Source organism: Hipposideros armiger, unplaced genomic scaffold, assembly GCF_001890085.2.
Source record: "Hipposideros armiger isolate ML-2016 unplaced genomic scaffold, ASM189008v1 scaffold_414, whole genome shotgun sequence".
NCBI lineage: Eukaryota > Metazoa > Chordata > Mammalia > Chiroptera > Hipposideridae > Hipposideros > Hipposideros armiger.
Window position 1 is genome coordinate 862,391 of NW_017731764.1, and position 6,000 is coordinate 868,390.

Genomic DNA, 6,000 nt, shown 5'->3' on the forward strand with positions numbered 1-6,000 from the left:
CAACTGCTTTTGTTTCCTTTAATTTGGGACTACTAGGGAAACAACTTTTATTTTGAAGGGTATATTCTCTTATACACACATCCTCTTATGCATCCTACTGTGCTGTCTCTTAAGCTGAGTTTAGGGTTCTTTGGCTTTCCAATGTATTATCTTACTTACTTGCTCCTGTTAGGGGATTCCTTCCGGGCAGCATTGTCAGAATGTATAGGGGCTAGTAATTTATTTACGTTACTATAAGCAGGCCCTTGGGAGAGGCAACAAATTTTCTCAAACACTCAGGCTCCTGTCAGTGCTTTATCAATAAAGCATAGTTGCCACTTGAACTCATCCATTGTCCACTGCACTAATGCAAAAACCACCCACTCTTTAGATACCCCATGCAAAGCATTACTCTAGACACCTGTTGCTCTACCCCTGATTTCTATTCATTTGAATGCTCCCTTTCTTATTATAGAATCATTAACATGAGGAAGTGGCCGTGTTCCCAAGGCAACCAGGACTGGTGGTTGTTACTCCTTCTGCTGCATGTTGTCCAACTCCAACTGCATTCATTCCAGGTTCACATTCTTGTGTTCACAAGAATGTAAATATTAAGCAGTTTTCTTGGCCTGTCAGCTTTTATACTATGTCTTGCTGACTTATGCATATTCCCCTAAATTCTCTAATTTAACATTATATTTCTATTAGCTAACCTGATGTATTTCCCTCTCCAGACACATTAGCTTTCTATCCCACAGCCATGTCTACAAGTATATGTCCATCTCTGCCTGTGAAACGTCCCCTGGGGCCTTTGCCGAGTGCCTCATGTGGTGAGAGGTTCCACAGATTCTCAGCAGTTAGAACTGGGACAACAAATGCATCTTCCTCTGGAAAAAGGTGTTGGAAAGAATAATTTTATGTAATTGAAAAAATTATGATCAGTACTGCTATCAGGTATATTATCAATTAAACAAGCTCCTGTGGACTAGCTCATGAACCCAACATCCAAATAAAACTTGTTTTTATATTAAAAATATGCTTTGAGTTATATATAAATAGCTTTTCATTTTTGGAACAGAACCCAATTTGAAGTTGTTAACTGGATGTAGTGCTAAGACAAGGTTTTGTTGAAAACAAAAGAATAAATAATGGTCGTGTTTGAGGAACAAAGAAAATTATCTGCTCTAAAAATTGACTGTGTTGGTATCAGTGGAACAGGCAGATTCTAAGACTGCTGACTTCTAAAGCATTGAGAAGACCATAATTTTTCTAAACAGACAAGGAAGGCTTTCCCTGGCCACCACAACTAAGTAGCTGGTCATACCCGTATATGCTCCCCGACCACTGTCTGTAACCCTGTATAGAACCCTGTATAGACTTTACTTTTCAACCTAATTCCTCTTAGCTTTGTAGCACCTCCTAGTGGATACTGCATTGATGTCCTAGGGAAGTGGATGATATATACTAGCTTTTAAAATATATTACTGTAATTATTTAATTAAATTAATTACTAATGAGGAATTTGTTTTGTAACTTGTTTAATCCTGGGATAATTAAATAGTACTGATGGTCAATATATAAATACATAGTTATTCTTTACTGTAAGAGAGTGATGAGAAACTTTTATAATTTTTCATTTTTCCCTTTTTTTAGCACAATATTTATGAAAGAAGGTATTTATGAGGTTTGAGGTAGAACGATTACTGGTCCTGTTATTCATAGACCTTATTGTAATATAATGAAAATGTCAACAAAAAAATTTGTTCATTAATTCATTCTGTAGTAGTAGATGTTATCTTGTGCCTTAAGTTATACATGGCTTAGAATAGTAAATAAACATATGGGAAAACATCAAAGCTCACTTAAAACAATGAGAGAGCATTATACACTTATTAAATTAGAGGTGAGTGGAAATTGAATTATAAAGCCCAGGACTGCCAGGGTTTGGATGAATCTGGTACAGTTTGGGGAGCTTTGTAAAATAGTGCAATGTTTTGGAAAGCAACTTGACTATTTTATATACATTTTATATAGGACATTAAAATCTTGTTCTAGGCTTTTATTCTAAAAAAAGATTTTTTGTTTCCTTGTTTTTAAATGAGCTATATATCCACAGTTAATTATATACCATTAACTGTTAATATGAAAAACTGGGACATTAACAAATGACCCTTAATAGGGAACTAATTAAATGGTATAACAACAAAAATAACTAATCATAAAATTTTATATAGACTACATAAAGCTGTATGTAAGCTTGTATGTTTCCAAGGAGAAAAGGGAACAGGGGGAAAAAAGGACACAGTCGATGAGCATGAAAGACAGCACTGTGTGATTTTTTTTTTCCTTTAGAATGTCAAAACATTACCTTTGTATTTTTCAACCTCACAAGTAGAAGCACTATGTTAAATCCTCCAGTACCTGCCAGTGAGTTAGTGTGTGCTACATTTCTCACACTCTCCTGACAAAGAAGAGTTAATGTAAATCTCTACACGCCTGATTTGATTTACTGTCGGGAGTGACTTATACTTTAAAGCTTCTGTTATTGTGTTCGTACACTTAACCTCCAGATGTACCTAGAAGTCGAAATAATTATATCATCATATCTTCTAGTGATTAAAAATACATATGTGTGTATTATGTATACACACCCATATATAGTCATATTAGTGACAGTGGAGATTTGAACTTCATGTTGTTAAAACTATTGATGATATCTTAAGTATATAAATTGTAAATCAGAAGCAGACTAAGATGATGAGGAAATTACTGCACTCTTCTGAAAAGTGAGTAAAGGTTTGGCATAAGGGTATGAGCAGTTTTCCACACAGAGAAGGTTTTAGAGAGGCCAAAAGCCTATGACTTCTTCAATGAAGCACCAACAGTGAAGGTAAAATATCTGCTAAAATTTGTTGGAATGTGATCAAGTATCAGAGGGAATATAACCTAAAGCCACCTGGGTATTCTTGGACTGTGATCTCTATTAGTAGGAAAAGATTGAGTGTGATTTTAGAGTGAGTTCTGTGGAATTGCATGAAATATTTGTTCTATTTTGGTTTTTGTTTGTTTTGGAAATTGTGCAGCATGTGAAGCTGTAAAAGCATCATTTATAAACAGCTAACTTTATTAAATGCCATGTTAATCATAGGGTCAGACCTGTGCTGCTTATACTAATCTTACTGCCTGAAGGCATTCAGTATATTTTAACGGGAAAAACAAGCACAGTACAGGGTGTTTATAGGCAATAATAGAAATGCATACCAGATAAGGAGGCTATGGAAAGGAAGAGCGGACAGGTCTGCTTGGAAGGGGAGGGCGACCTCATTGGTGAAGGCTTCTTAGAAGACAGAAGCACAGTTAGGATTTGAGTGGTGATCAGGAGCCCCCAGGTAGGTAGAAGCAGGGGGAAGACAGGGTCTAGACACAGGTAAAAGCATGGGCCTAGACGCAGGGGAGTGAAAAGCCTCCTGTCCACAAGGAATTAGTGGCAATGTGGCGTTACTGGAGTGTGAATCACAAAGGGAACAGTGGCAAAAAATGAGAAGATACCTGAAAGGTAGGAATCAGACCACAAAGATTCTTGTGAGGACTTGAATCTGAAGGCATTCAGTGTGCTTATCAGCCAAGCAGTAACCGATCAGATTTTCTCTGCAAATAAATACGAAGCTTGAGGGCATGGAAATGCTACTAGCCTTAGGAAGAAAGGATGGGGATCTAGGAGGCCACGGTGAGCCACCATTGGGACTCCGGAAGGCCACAGTGAGTTCTTTTTTCAACGTAGTCTTCTTTTTATAAATTAATATTCTGTGGCAAACAGAATGTAATCTAATTAGAAACGAAAGTGCCATATAAAATACCATAGTGCAAGGATTAGGTGCTCAAACTCTAAGACCGGATGGCCTAGCAGTGGCACTTGCTATAATAGTTTTGTTACTCTCACCGAGTCCCGAACCCTGTCTGCTCCTCCTCATCTATAAAGTGAGATTATGATGGTTCATATAAAGGTACCTGGTAAGTAATAAATGTTAACTAGTATTATTATGGTCTCTATAAAAGGCTTCAAGGCAACATGCATTCCCCTAAATGCAGCCTTTTGTTGCCCATAATATAAAGAGTGCATTGGTTACTTTTCAAGGGTATTGTAATTTCTGATTATGTTTAGACACAGAACTGTGTTCACATTTTTCACAATGTCAGTTCAAGTTTCCTAGTGATGCTCTGTTTCCTGCTCTCCACAGCAATTTTTGTTATTTGTCATGCAGTTATACAAAGAGAAACTGTACGATCAAGTCCCTGCACTTAAGGAAATTAGAATAGTAGGAACCAGAGATTCCTCCTGGTCCTTTTTTATTTTTATTTTTATTTGCGAAGTGTTTTTCAATAAAGTCCTGTTCCAAAGAGAAAATTCTCCTGAGATTGTTGTAGAAATTTGCCACATTTTTTCTGGATATGTTGGCACAGGGGAATCTTAAAAAAAAAAAGCCTCTGCTTTCCAGAGTTGCTGGCGTTAGCTTGCTAGCCTCCAACAGTGACTCGTTTCTCAAGCTGGAAAACCTGTGCTCTCAGGAACTGAAGGTGGAACTGATGTTCTTAAAATGGAGTAAGGATCTCTTCCCAAGTGCAAAAGCTCTGACTGTCTTTGGGCTGGCAAAATTTCCAAGCTATATAGGAAAGCTACTAGAAGATGTTACCAATGATACAGAACACACACACACACACACACACACACACACACACACACACACATCCAAGGCTTGCTTTCATCCCTTTATCACAGCACTCAAAGTACACCTACATTTCAGCCTGTTTCTGGGACTAGAGCTAAACGATTTGTTTTCCTTAGATTAGGTGTTTAATATTCCTTTTCTAAATGAGATGAATGATACCTGGGGATCCTGTTTATAGCTCTTCTTTATGTGCACTCTAAGTTTAGTCTCCAGATTTCTGGGGTTATATTAGTAAAATCAGTTCGTAAAATTCTAGTTAGAGCCCTTAGAGAATGAATCATTTTCAATAGCCAACTTTTCCAGAAAGCTAAGGTTTTAACTCTTTAAGCACTATAACTTTAAAACACTTTGCACAGAAATATTTCTCAAACACAGTATGTGCTTTATGAAATTAAAATGGGCGGTAGATGGTAAATGCCTATAGCTTTGCCCAACACAGAGCAGGCTGGCAATAAATGCTAGTTGTCCTCCTTATCGCCCTCCCCCTTCTCTTCCTAATTTTGGGATGTCATTTTGAATGTCAACTGCTGCACAATGACTTCCCTTAAATTTTAGGCGTAGGTAGAGTTTTTCCATGTTACTGGATTTGCTGCCTTCTGTCTGCTTTTCTGTATTTTCTATAGCTTCCTCTGTTGTCACGCTCCCACTTCAATTCATTTTAATTCAAACAGCACTGCATGGAGGCAAAGATGAATAAGAACAAGTTCTGCCTTCTGTAGCTCACCATCCAATGGGGGCAGATAAAAATAAAATAACTGTCATCACATGAGCCAGCACACAGACAGTACAGTGAGAGGGGGGTTGAGAGACAGGCAAGACACCCTGAGTTTAGAAAGAGATTCATGTTGCCACATTGATTTCCTATAGGCATCCTTCTCTCTTGTTCTAAATTGTTGCTTTAGATGTGGGATCTACTGAGTAGCTAAGTTTCATATCATCATTTGTAAATTTAGAATGAACAGACTCTGAATTAAAACCCTTTCAGGGAGCTTTCTGAATAAAATCTTGGGAACGCCCGTGCCAGACTTGGTGACCTTCATGTTTGAATTCTCCTTGCCCTCTTTGCGTTACTCCATCCTGGCTGGCTGTGTTCTGCTCAGGAGTGGTTTCTCAATCACTTAGTTACAGACAGGTTTGTGTTACTGGACATAGAGCATGCGTTCATGCATGCACCCTCTACACACACACACACACACACACACACACACACACACACGAGGAGTTCTTGTCTCACCCCAATGGAAGGAGTAGAGCAGGCATGAAGGACTGGGAAAATGGCAGGCAGAAGGGCAAA

The 6,000-nt window shown here is 38.0% G+C and overlaps 1 protein-coding gene across 1 annotated transcript in view; it reads left to right on the forward strand.

The window, feature by feature from the left end:
- The window catches only part of PAM (peptidylglycine alpha-amidating monooxygenase), a 289,670-nt gene that overhangs the window by 195,121 nt on the left and 88,549 nt on the right, over positions 1 to 6,000 (forward strand). The gene's annotated exons all lie outside the window — the stretch shown is intronic.